Below are 14,374 nucleotides of genomic sequence, written 5' to 3'. Positions count from 1 at the left end.
AATGCCTATTTTAGTCTATTGTCCATTTTTAAATTACATTATTATTATTTTGCTGTCAAGTTGAGCTCCTTATATATTCTAGGTATCAACCCCTAGCCAGATGTATAGTTTATACAAAGTTTTTAGTTTGATGTAATTCCACTTGTCTATTTTTGCTTTTGTTTCCTATATTTGGGGGATTCTGGTCATAAAACTTTTGCTCATTTCAATATCCTGAAGCATTTCCCCATGTTTTCTTCTAGTAGATTTATATGTTCACTGCATACTTTTAAGAATTTAATCCATTTTAGTTTATTTTTATAGCTGGTGAGAGGTAGGAGTCCAGCTTCATCCTTCTGCATGTGAATCCAATTTTCTCAGCACCATTTATTTAAAAGACAGTGTTATCTCTCCAAAGCATGTTCTTAGTACCTTTGTTGAAAACTGATTGGTTGTAGATGTGTAGGTTTACTTCCAGGCTCTCTACTCTATTTCATTGGTCTGTGTGTTTTTATGCCAAAACCATGTTGTTTTGTTATTATAGCTTTGTAGTATGTTTTAAATCAGATGGTGTAATACTTTTCCTGTTTTGTTCTTTTCCCCCAAGATGGCTATGGCTTCTTTCCTAATATTAATTGTATTATCACACTTGATAAAAATCAGCAATAATTGCTGATTCATCTAATATCAATACCACATTCAGATTGCCGCTATGTCTTTTTGTCTTTTATAGTGTTTTTTTTTTTTTTTAAATCCAGGAGCAAAAGTAATTTTTTGATTATTTATTTTGTTTGCTTGAAAAAGAGGAGGACATAAGATCAATATTTATTTTTAATGTCTTTTCTTTGAAAATCTTTTCTTTAAAAAAATTTTATCTTAAATTTTGGTCTCCAAGTTTAGGTAGAAGTTATGTAAAGAAGAAATTTACAGGCAGAGGTTTTGGAAATGATTTGGGTAGGAAAGACAAATGTAGATCAAATATTTACAGATTGAAAAAATGGAGAATAACAAGACATTTGAATCTGAGCAAATATTTTTCACAAGATTCCATCAGCTTTTTCTAAAAATAAATATTTGTATAGTGTTTCTGCTCATAGGAGATAAAAGTAAGCTGCAAAGTTTCACTATCTACTCTGCATTCCTTTTATGTTCTTTATGCAGACAGGAGCCACGGGCAAGTTTCCCTCTGAGAACAATTTCTCAAAGGTCAGAATTCCTAAGTAAAGTGCACATAATATCATATCAAACAGGACAATGTATTAGTGGAGCAATACTTTTGAAGACTAGAAGGCCATACCCATGAACTTTCTCATAACACCCTTCAGATACTGTACCTTGAGTTTCACGATCTTGGAAGACATGAGGGAGGAAGAAACTGGTAAGGATTTGGGGGGAAGAGATCAGGATCCTAATTTTATGAATTTTAAAGGAGAGGAAGAACCAGAATCAACATTTATTCTGGCTCTTCTCAAGATACTAATTAACAGTTTTGGCTGAAGCTTTATGAAGAATTAGTAATTAGAATACAGTTTTATGGAATAGTTTGCTGGGCTGATGTGGTTTTATCTTGAAGATATTGACATTTAACACAAAGAGCTAGTTCATTCCTTATTTTTGACTGAACACTTGGGCATCCTGTGGACATAAACTACACAGGAATGTTTTATAGAAATTGCAGACATTCTACTAAAAGAAGGCAATGGATAATGTAGTGGAAAGGACTTAGACTTTTCATTTAGACAGAACTTAGAATTTTTGACTCTGCAATTACCTGTGAAACTAGGCAGTTGTTTAACACTTCCCTAAGGCTCACTTACAAAATGAGGATAATCATACTTGCTTGTCAGGGTTACTGGTAGGAATCCATGAAACAAACAAACAGAACAGAAGCACACAATCTCCGACAGGCAGGTGCTTAGGAGTGTGCATCAACCTCCCTTTATCATATTTGTTGATGTTGATAATAATTTAACATATCTGATCCTGGGCCACCAAATTGTACACAGAGAAATAATTGCAAACATTAGCTCTTCAAAATCAGGTAATTCCTATAGAGAAAGCAATCATGAAATTCATATGGAAAAATAAACGACCCAGAATAGCAAAAACAATGCTAAGCAGGAAGTGTGAATCAGGCAGTATAGCGATACCAGACTTCAAACTATACTACAGAGCAATAGTAACAAAAACAGCATGGTACTGGTACCAAAACAGGCGGGTGGACCAATGGTACAGAATAGAGGACACAGAAACCAATCCACAAAACTACAACTATCTTATATTTGATAAAGGGGCTAAAAGCATGCAATGGAGGAAGGATAGCATCTTCAACAAATGGTGCTGGGAAAACTGGAAATTCATATGCAACAAAATGAAACTGAATCCCTTTCTCTCGCCATGCACAAAAGTTAATTCAAAATGGATCAAGGAGCTTGATATCAAATCAGAGACATGCCGTCTGATAGAAGAAAAAGTTGGCTACGATCTACATACTGTGGGGTCGGGCTCCAAATTCCTCAATAGGACACCCATAGCACAAAAGTTAATAACTAGAATCAACAAATGGGACTTACTCAAACTAAAAAGTTTTTTCTCAGCAAAAGAAACAATAAGAGAGGTAAATAGAGAGCCTACATCCTGGGAACAAATCTTTACTCCTCACACTTCAGATAGAGCCCTAATATCCAGAGTATACAAAGAACTCAAAAAATTAGACAATAAGAGAACAAACAACCCAATCAACAAATGGGCCAAGGACCTGAACAGACACTTCTCAGAGGAGGACATACAATCAATCAACAAGTACATGAAAAAATGCTCACCATCTCTAGCTGTCAGAGAAATGCAAATCAAAACCACCCTAAGATACCATCTCACTCCAGTTAGATTGGCAGCCATTATGAAGTCAAACAACAACAAGTGCTGGAGAGGATGTGGGGAAAAGGGTACACTTGTACATTGCTGGTGGGACTGCAAATTGGTGCAGCCAATTTGGAAAGCAGTATGGAGATTTCTTGGAAAGCTGGGAATGGAGCCACCATTTGACCCAGCTATTCCCCTTCTCGGTCTATTCCCTAAAGACCTAAAAAGAGCATGCTACAGGGACACTGCTACATCGATGTTCATAGCAGCACAATTCACAATAGCAAGACTGTGGAACCAACCTAGATGCCCTTCAATAGATGAATGGATAAAAAAAATGTGGCATTTATACACAATGGAGTATTACTGTGCATTAAAAATCATAGAATTTACAGGGAAATGGATGGCATTAGAGCAGATAATGCTAAGTGAAGCTAGCCAATCCCTAAAAAACAAATGCCAAATGTCTTCTTTGATATAAGGAGAGTAACTAAGAACAGAGTAGGGTCGAAGAGCATGAGAAGAAGATTAACATTAAACAGGGATGAGAGGTGGGAGGGAAAGGGAGAGAGAAGGGAAATTGCATGGAAATGGAAGGAGACCCTCAGAGTTATACAAAAGTACATACAAGAGGAAGTGAGGGGAAAGGGAAAAATAATACAAGGGGGACAAATGAATGTCAGTAGAGGGGGCAGAGAGAGAAGAGGGGAGGGGAGGGGGGATAGTAGAGGATAGGAAAGGCAGCAGAACACAACAGACACTAGTATGGCAATATGTAAATCAATGGATGTGTAACTGATGTGATTCTGCAATCTGTATATGGGGTAAAAATGGGAGCTCATAACTCACTTGAATCAAAGTGTGAAATATGATATATCAAGAACTATGTAATGTTTTGAACAGCCAACAATAAAAAATTAAAAAAAAATCAGGTAATTCCTGCCACTGTGAGAAAGCAGGAAATTTGGTTTATGTGCTATACATCAGTTAAATGGCATTGGAGGAAAGGTTTCTTCAGTTTTTAATAGTTCTCTAAGAGACCCTAATTCTTTAAGATGCAGTATAATAGGTAGCCCTACAGGTAAATGATTCTGGTGCATATTTCTATTTCCTTTCCAAAGTGTCTCCATTTGACATATTACACTTGTTATGATTTGGATGTGAGGTGTCCCCCCAAAAGCTCATGTGTAAGACAATGCAAAATGGTTTGGAGGAGAAAAGATTGGGCTGTGAGAGTTTTAACACAATCATGATAGGATTAATTGAATGGTAACTGATGGCTGGTAGGGTGGAGGTGGGTCATATGGGACGAGGCTTTTGTATACGTATTTTGTATCTGGCAAGTGGAGACTCTCTCTCCCCTTCCCGATCATCATGTAAGCAGCTTCCCTCCAACCACGCTCTTCCACCATGATGTTCTGCCTGACCTTGAGCCCTGAGGAATGGAGCCTACTGTCTATGGACTAAGACCTCTGAAACCATGAGCCTCAAATAGAATTTTCTCCTTTACAATTGTTCTGGTCAGGTCTTTTAGTCACAGTGACAAAAAAAAAAAAACTGACTAAAATAACACTAAACTATAATTTCTTTTTTTAATATTTAATATTTTTTTAGTTGTAGATGAACACAATACCTTTATTTTATTTTTTTATATGGTGCTGGGGATTGAACCCATGCCTCATGCTAGGCAAGCACTCTACCACTGAGCCACAACCCCAGCCCTAAACTATAGTTTCGAATAAATTCCTGTTTAAAAACCCCTGAGTCCTTTCTCCAACTCTGTATCTAGTTTACCTGTCACCATTGTCTCTTGACTGAACATGGACAGTAACTCTTCCTTTGTCTTCAGGTCTCCCATTTTGTCCAACAGAGCAAATTGGATCATTTTCTTCAAAATAAATCTGATCCTATCCTGCTTTTGTTTAAAACCTAGCAATGCTTTCCTTTACTCTTTGAATAAAATCCAAACACCTTTTCCTGGCTTACAAAATCTTATCTGATCTTCCCTCAAGCCCTCGCTGGGATCATCCCATTTTACCTCTCATCCACTATTCTTCCCAGAACACTCAACTGACATATTTGATCCCACCTGCCTCTTTTCTTTCTACCAGAATTGGTACACGGTTGGTTCCTACTTAAACTTCTTCAGAGAGATTTTTTCTGTCTACCATGCTTTAAAAGGTCACATGATCACTCCATTTAAATCCTTTGGACAGTGTTTACTTCTAGTCCCGCCCCCCACCCATTATATGTATCTGCCTGTCTATCTACTTACCTATCCTTCTGTCTTCATTTATTATCCCTTCCACTAAAATGTATGCAATAAAGGTCCTTACCTTTCTTGTTCATTGCATTACCCTATAACTTACACTGGTGATTGGCATAAATAGCAACTTAAAAAATACAATCATATGAATCAACTGGCATGATCTCCTCCAACCTCCACCTTTTCTGTCTTTGTTCTTGGACAGTAAAGACAGGGATAGAATGAGACAAAGGGGAGAAACTAGGAAAGGCAGACTGGGGAAGAGAAGACAAAGATACCCCGACTGTTTTTTCTTAGAAACTTTCTTTTGTTGCTGAAACTTTAACCTGAAGATGATTTTATATTAACTATTTTTGGCGGGGGTGGGGGGCTGGTGCAGTTGTATCAATTGGGTTACTTTATAGTAACTTTGTCTTTTTGTATATTCATGGACTGGTCATTAAAGAGTCTACCTCCTCAGTTGATGACATCAAACAGATTTATATGTAAGAAATATCTCACTTGATCTTCCCTTTTCCCCCAACAGTTGTTCCTACCATGTGCTGAGCTAACTCTGTGTCACTTTCTGCAGCATTTTCTCTGGGAAACCTTTTCCATCTCTTGAAGCCTGGGTTAGGTACTCTCCCTATTGCTCCCAGAGCACTTCTTTTTTATGTATCGCAGTCACAACCACAAATCACCTGCTTCCTTGCTTGTTTTCTACATTGGTTTGTAGGCACCAGAAATGGAGGGAGTAAACTTTTTTTTTTTTTTTTTTTTGCTGCATATTAGCAGCCTCAATGAAATACATATAACTGCTAAATAAATATTTTTAGACTTATGGCTCTATGGAATATTTTTGTACTTAATAAATATTATTAGACTTAAATTATTTGATTTTTTTTTTTTTTTTTGGTACTAGAGATTGAACTCTGGGGCACTTGACCACTGAGCCACAGCCCCTTCCCTATTTTGTATTTTATTTAGAGACAGGGTCTCACTGAGTTGCTGAGCACCTCAGTTTTGCTGAGGCTGGCTTTGAACTCGCAATCCTCCTGTCTCAGCCTCCTAAACTGCTGGATTGCAAGTCTGTGCCACTGCACCAGGCCTTGATTTTTTAATGACCTAAGCTCTCTTTTATTCTTGCCAGATTTTCCAGCAAGATTCCTGAGTCTTGTAATCATGATTATAAAGTTCAATAGCCTTCAGTGTCCAATGTCTTTCTTCTTTTTATTTATAAAACATGTTGTTTATTTTTCTTCTCTCTTAGGACCTCTGATTGTCAAAGCTATAGGATATTTAGAGGAAACAGTCACCTACCAAACTCCTTTTGCATTTTAAAGATGTGGAAACTTAGGGCCAGAGAATGTGTATGAGCATTAATGAGTCAATTGATTTCTCCAGTACTAGAATCCAGTTTCCATTTGTCTCACTGCCCACATTACTTAGCTCATATCTAAATGTTGAATAAACCCCAGGAGTTGGATGATGATATTCCACAGGGATTATCTAACATAGTGCTATGCTTTGAAAGCAAATCAAATCATCAGCAATATAAGCAACAATTGTCACGATCACAATGCTAACACTGCCCATATTTTTGGCCTCTGTTCCCACTTTTACCACTGAGTACCTAGAACCCTGGGCTGGCCACAGTTTCACATTAAGCAGGAAGCTTGGCTTTCTCCCCACTGTCATCTCTTCCCAAGTCCTTTTCTTACTCTCTTTTTACCACACAAGCATCCTTGCATTACATTTTTGATTTGTATAAATTTGTTGCAGTCCTCCCAACTGCTGATCATTCCCTTCCTTTTCTCGTCACTGTGAGTTATGTTCAGCTCAGTTGCCATCTTGATCCAGATTATTAATTTTAAATAAAAATGAATTACCTGCTCTTGGTTTTTCATCCAGATCCTGAAACCTTTACCTATTAGACATACTGGTTATATTAGGAGAAAAGAGCAAATCATAGTTTCATATTGTATGCTTCTGTCTAGTATAGCCTTAGGACATTCCCCATCACAAAATCTAAAGCTTGCATGTCCTTGAATACCAAACAATATTTATAATTGGTAAATGTATAAATAAATTACTAAATTCTTCTCTATTTCCCCCTTTGACTATAATTTAATTTATTAAAAGTTTACAAAACAAAAATCTCTACAAAAACATGCAAAATGTCAAATGTGTAATATCTTAACATTGTGTGAGATCCAGATGTGTTTAAGACTTGGAGAGCTAATTAGAGGTAATAAATATTTATTTCCAGTTCTAGGGGCTAACATGGGGCAAAACTTGGAAGGTCCAGTTCAGATAAGCGTCCAAGTGCTTGGCTGCTGATCCCAAACCTTATCTGAACGATCTGAACCTTTCAAGTCTTGAAAACGGGGCGGGCTGGACGTCTTTGAGAACAGCTTCATTTGGGTTATTTGGGTCTGTTTGCTTCCAGCTGGAACCTAAAACTGCAGAGAGAGGCACAAATGAAGAATAATGGGGGGAAACTCTGAACTTTCTCAAACCTCAGAAAGAGTCTTTGCTTGTTTGGAGGAAAGGTTAGGGATTAAGAGCAGCTTCTATTTTATCTGGCTGCATTCATCCATCCTTAAAAATCCTATTTTAATCTTCCAAATGGAAGGTCATTAATAGTGCTTTGTTTTTGGTTGAGTAATATGATGAAACATTCTTTAAAACAGTGTAACTCTGCTTGTTTTACGTGTCTCACGTACGAACTTGACAGCAGATGATTTTTCCAGAACGGCAGAGTGCATAGGCTTGATCCTTCTCACATGCCTAGGTATGGTTTTAGGTATCGCACCAAATGGAGCCTTAAATCAAGTTAAAGGTACTCCATAAAATATAGTCCACTGTAGGCAGAGAGAGTAAACAAAAGTAAATACTATGTTGTTCTTTATCAACTCTGTATTCAAATCCCATTATGTTTGTTTCCTTCCATTTTAATTTCATTTCTGTTTAAACATGACCGTTATGCTTTAAGGATTTTGGTCATAAAATGGGTAGAGGTAGAAAACCAATACTTATTAGTTGCCTATAACATGCTATCTATATGTTCATATTCATATAATTCTAAGAGGTAAGTATAATTTAAGCTAATTATGTAGAGTCTGAGGTTCTGAAAGGGTTCTTCATTTGCATAAGTTTGCGCAGAAAGTCAGAAGGTCAATTATATGTGGCAAGTTGACTGGGCCATGGTGCCCAGGTATTTGGATTAACATTCTTGTAGATGTTTCTGTGAGATTTACACTTAAATTGATGGAGTTTGAATGTAGCAGACTTCTGTCCATAAAGCTAATAGACTCAATATTAAGTAGAAGGAATGAACAAAACAAATGCCTGGCCATCCCCTAGCCAACAGGTCTCCTTTAGTACTCTAATGTGGACTTCTGGTTCTATAGCAGACTGCTATGGCACTTGGACAGCAGCTCTCTTCTTGAGCTCTCACCTGCTGGTCTCTCCCAACAGATTTTAGTCTCACTGAACCTCCATAGCAAATTCCTTAAAATAAATCTCTTCCTACATGTATGCACACATCCTATCTGTGCTGTTTCTCTGGAGAATATAGATTAATACAGCTAGTGTGTGAGGAAGCCAAAGTTCAGATCTGGTTCTGTTGACTTTCAGAGCATTACATTTTATATAATTTTTTATATGAACATTTTTTATTTTATATAAATATTTTATATAAACATTTTTTATCTGCTTACCAAGTTAGTAATTCAAATTGTTAATACATGTTCAGATTTATACTCAGGTACACATGAACACGCTTGAGTTTTATAGTTAATGAATATTTGCTGTGTAGTCTTATTTATGTAAGTATGAGATACAAGATTTTGGCTTTTTCTATAGAAATCCTGAGAGAATCATGAAATGTTATTCTCAACAGGTAATCCTGTGAAATAGACATTATCATATTTGCTGTTGTATAAAAGTAATATTTCACCCTTTGATACTGTTATTGGTCAAATTTATCCCTAAAATATGCTTCAATCTGAATAACTGATAACATTTTCCTAAATTTTCTCCAATTTTGGCTTTACTGAAGATATTTTTCTAATTTATTTCTGATAAAATAATAATTTTTACTAATTTTTCTGTTCTCATTTACTCTTAAATGATTATCAAACTGAAACATCTAAAGTGAAATAATTACAGAAAAGAAATGAAATAATACCAGCAAAATCTCATAAAAATTCTGTAATACTACTTTTTAAAATTTATTTTTATTTATTTTGTTTTTTAATTTGTTCTAATTAGTTATACATGACGGAAGAATGCATTTTGACACATTATATACAAATGGAGCACAACTTCTCATTCCTTTGGCTGTACATGGTGCAGAGTCACACAGATAGTTACATGTATATAGGGTAATATTGTCTGTGTCAGTCCACCGTCCTCACCACCCCCATACCCCTCCTCTCCACTCACTCCCCTCTGCCAAATCCCACATTACTTCATTTCTTCTTATCTATCCCCCCATTATGGATCAGCATCTGCTTGTAAGAGAAAACCTTTGGCCTTTGGTTTTTGGGGATAGGCTTATTTTGCTTAGCATGATATTCTCCAGCTCCATCTATTACCTGCAAATGCCATAATTTCATTCTTCTTTAAGGCTGAGTAATATTCTATTGAATATATATATATATATATATATATCTCACATTTTCTTTATCATTTCATCTATTGAGGGACACTTAGGTTGGTTCCATAGTCTAGCTATTAAGAATTGAGCTGCTGTAAATGTTGATGTGGCTGTGTCACTGTAGTATGCTGATTTTAAGTCCTTTGGGTATAAACCAAGGAGTGGGATAGCTGGGTCAAAAGGTGGTTCCATTCCAAGTTTTCTAAGAAATCTCCATACTGATTTCTGGAGCAGTTGCACCAATTTGCAGTTCCACCAGCAATGGTACTACTACTTTTCGCTGGATGGGGGCAAACAGGGGATTGAACACAGGGGCGCTTAACCACATCCCTAACTCTTTATTTTGTTTTTTATTTTGAGACAGGGTCTCATTAAGTAGTTTAGGGCTTTGTTAAGTTGCTGAGGCTGGCTTTGAACTTATGATTCTCCTGCCTCAACCTCCTGAGTCTCTGTGATTATAGGCATGTGCCACCATGCTCAACTGGAATACTATTTTTAAAGGAAAAAATTGAAAATTGCCTACATTATGAGAATTTTGAGTCATATTACCTATAGCTATTAATCTATGTGTCTTTCTGTCTAGCTATCTATGGTATATTTTCCTATCTGTCTTTCTCTGGCATATTATGGCCCATATTATATTAGTTTCAGCATAGATTTATTATTACAATATATTTCAGTGAAAGATAGAATATCTTATAAATTTGAAAATGAATAATTCATAAATATTAGAAATTTGTTATTCACATTTCTGGAGGCTGGAGCCTCCAACATCAAGGCATCAGCAGATTCAGTGTCAGGTGAGGGTCTGACAAAATAGATGGCATCTTCTCAAAGTGTCTTCACATGTCAGAAGAACAAATAGGATAAACAGGCTCCCTTATGGGTCTTTTATAAGGGGACTAGTCCCATTCATGAAAGCCCCAACCCTCATAGCCCAGTCACCTCCCAAAGGCCCAGACTCTTAAAAATAACATTGGACATTCAAATTCCATGTAAGAATCTGATAGGGACACAAATATTCAGACCATAGCATAGGATCAAAACTAGGGTGTATGACCATAGTTCTGACCTTTTTATAATTTATTTTGAGAGTTTAGGGGTGTGTGTGGTGATAGGGGGCGTGGTGACAGATATTTAATATTTGTTTCTTATCTTCTACACATCAGACACTATCTTATGTTCATCACCTTAATCAACTAATTATAGTATTATGACATAGACAAGAACATACACACTTTACTGAAGTTCAGAGAGATTTGTCCAACATCAAACATCAATCACATGGCATATGAAAATACAAACCAATGTTTATCTAAATCTAAATTCAGTTTTCCAATTATATTGTAAAGATATGGATACCATGTAATAATATGACATGACAAACAAACAAACAAAACCAATCTTCTTGCTCATACTTTCCACAATGATTTCTGGGATAAACTGAATTACCACCTTGAAACATGTCCATTCCATCTTGGCCACAGGTGCTAGTTGTAATCTCTAGTCTTGTTTTATTCCTTCCCATCTGGACATTCGGGGACCTTTAGGTGAAACTGTGTTCTGGCTCAAGTAATCCTCCCATTAGTCCTTTGATCTTTCTCTCCCTGGTTGCTGGATCCTTTCCCACAGGCATTTAACATGTTCAGATCCTCACCATCTATTTAATCCTTTGATTAATCCTTTGTCACCACTTTCCCCTTCAGCTTCTTCCAATCTCTCTGCTCCCTTTAGTTATCAAATTTCTGAAGAGCAGTTGCCTCATCCATTTCTTTGCATTTCTGAAACATCCCTTGCTAAGGACATTAATAACTTTTAGTGTCAGCAATTCCAACAGAGATTTCTTATTCCTTATGTTTCTTGAACTTTTGACAGCATCGGACTCTGCCTATGCATCTTCCTTCCTGAAGTTCTTTTCTATATGCAGGATCTTAAGTTCTTGGTTTCCCTTCTTTCTCTATAGAAAAACCTTTTCAGACACCTATTTCTAAGTATTAGAATTTCTTCAGGGCTTCTTAGGTCCTTTTTGTATCTAATACTGTCTTGTTAAATTAGTCCATCTCTATCCTTATTGCAATTGACATTTGAACTTTAATAATGGGAATAAATATTCTTGTACTGTGATCATATAATGGTAAAAAAGTTGGCCATATATTAGGCAACCTTAGATAATTTTTCTGATAACAATTTACTAAAACTAAAAATCAAACAGAAAACCGTATTTCACAGTCAGTTAAAAGCAATATGTATTATCTCTTTTAGGAAATAGAGTTCAAGTATTACAAACCATATATATCAAACATATTTCATTAAATATATTATTAGGTCTTATATATCTTTACTTATTTTTTCCACTTGATCTAACATGGACTGAAAGAGGTTAATTAAAAAGTTTACTTTTACTGAGTTTCTGTGTATTTATCTTTGTGTTTATTATAGATTTCACATTGTGAGTGTGGAACCATCTTATTTTGTGGAGTCTGTTCTCTCTCTCTCTCTCTCTCTCTCTCTCTGTATATGTTTTTTGGTTACCAGGATTGAACGCACTGTGCTTAACAACTGAGCCAGATCCCCAGTCCTTTTTATAATTTATTTTGAGACAGGGTCTCACCAAGTTGCTTAGGGCCTCACTAAATTGCTGAGGCTGGCTTTGAACCTGCCATTCTCTTGCCTCAGCCTCCTGAGTCACTGGATTACAGGTGTGCACTACCTGTTCTACATTTTTTATTGTGAATTGCATGTGTATTTTCATTGTGAATTGCATTATTTCTATAATAAGATGCCTTGGTTTTGTTTAATATTTTGTGTATTCAATTGGTATTTAAATTGCTTCCTCTGTGCATTAGTTTTCTACGTTGTGTAACAATTACCAAAAACTTAGCAGCTGAAAACATCTGTTTATTAGTTTACAGTTGTATTTGTCAGAAGTTTGGTACATAGGTACTGTATGTCTGGGTCCTCATGACTGAAATCAAGGTGTAGGTTGGGCTGAGATCTTATTCAGAGACTCTGGAGAAAATCAGTTTCCAAGTTGATTCTTGATAACAATCATTCAGTTTCTTGTGTTTGTAAGATAGGTCCCTATTGTTAGCTGAGGGTTGCTTACAGCTCTTAGAGGTTAACTGCCTACCTTGCTGTGTGGCACCCATCATTTTAAATCCATAAATGGTGCATGAAATATTTCCAGTGTTTTAAATATTTGACTTTGTATTCTTCTACCAGCTGGAGAAAACTTTCTGCCCTTTAAAAGCTCGTGTGTTTAGATTAGGCCATCCCAGAAAATCTCCCTACTCTTACATAATTTCATCACAGGATTGAAATTCATTATATTGACAGCGTAGGGGATTGTGTAGGGCATAGTCTATGACTATTCTTATCCTTTCCAAATCAGGGTTTTTACTTTATGATTCAAAATAAATTTTTTCCTTCTATAATTTTTGTTTATAACCCATGTGGTTTTATTGATTTATAAAAATGTGGCTTCAATTAATTTAGCACATTTTAGGTTCTACTTTCTATTTTTATTGTTTCTTTGAAAAAATATTCACTGAATTATCTGTAGGTGTACTTTTTCAGATTGTTATGTTTCTTCTAATCACTTATAAGCTCTATATTTGAATTTGTCATGTAACCTTTTGCCATATCCTTTTGTAATTTTAGAAATTTAGCTTTTATGTATAACTTTACTTGATACAGTTAATCTTCTATTTCATTTTAATAGCAGCTACTTGCTCATTTGGACAAAATTTTACTGAGTTTCCAATGATTAATTATCATGCATGTAGTGAGTCCTGCTGAGAGTCTGGAAACTTGATCTTGGCATCAATAATTTTCATCCTTGTATGCTAGTTGTGAAAAAAGAAAGAATTATGTTCCAGGGACATTATATATCATTCTGTTTAAAGCCATATCAGCAGGATATAACTTTGTAAACATTAAGGTTAAGAGGAACACATGTCTATAATTTGTTGGATTTGTCTCTAAGTGTGATCTCCCATCCATGTTCCCATAAACCTTTAGCTTGATTTCCTTATGGGGAGCAAACTCTATGGAATTCAAAATTATGAACCAATTTTTTATATAAAAGTCTTCATTGACAAATTATGGCTCACAGTCAGAATTTTTCCCATGAAAATGACCTTCAATTATCCAGGTACATTTCTTTACTTTATAGATGAAGAAACTGTGGCCCAGGTAAATGAAATGACCCATGTAGTGACGGAGTTGGACTAAAACATTTTGCCCCATTTCTACTGCATGTTATTTCTTCAAGAGTGCATGTTGCTTTCCTTATGAAAGTAGATCTAAGAAATGTGAAAATCTGCTCAGTTTAAGGTTTTAAAGTTCAACCACTAATTGAAGTTATTGGCAGCTTTTCTGGTGTGGTTTTAAGCATTTTAAGGTATTATGAAGTTGTACATCCCAGAAGTTCTCTATTTCTGCGTTGGATACAAACCCCCTATAATTTAGTTTTTCGTATGTTAGGTAGCAATTCTTTAATATGGGCCTGCTCTCTATATAGGATTTATATATATATAAAATATGCCCATCATCTTTTTTATATTCTGAGTGATAGCACAAATAAGGGATAAGATCTCTTGCTTTCTCTCATGGTTTATCATCCT

This window comes from Marmota flaviventris, chromosome 6, assembly GCF_047511675.1.
Source record: "Marmota flaviventris isolate mMarFla1 chromosome 6, mMarFla1.hap1, whole genome shotgun sequence".
In the NCBI taxonomy this organism is placed as follows: domain Eukaryota; kingdom Metazoa; phylum Chordata; class Mammalia; order Rodentia; family Sciuridae; genus Marmota; species Marmota flaviventris.
This window is presented reverse-complemented; position numbering follows the sequence as displayed.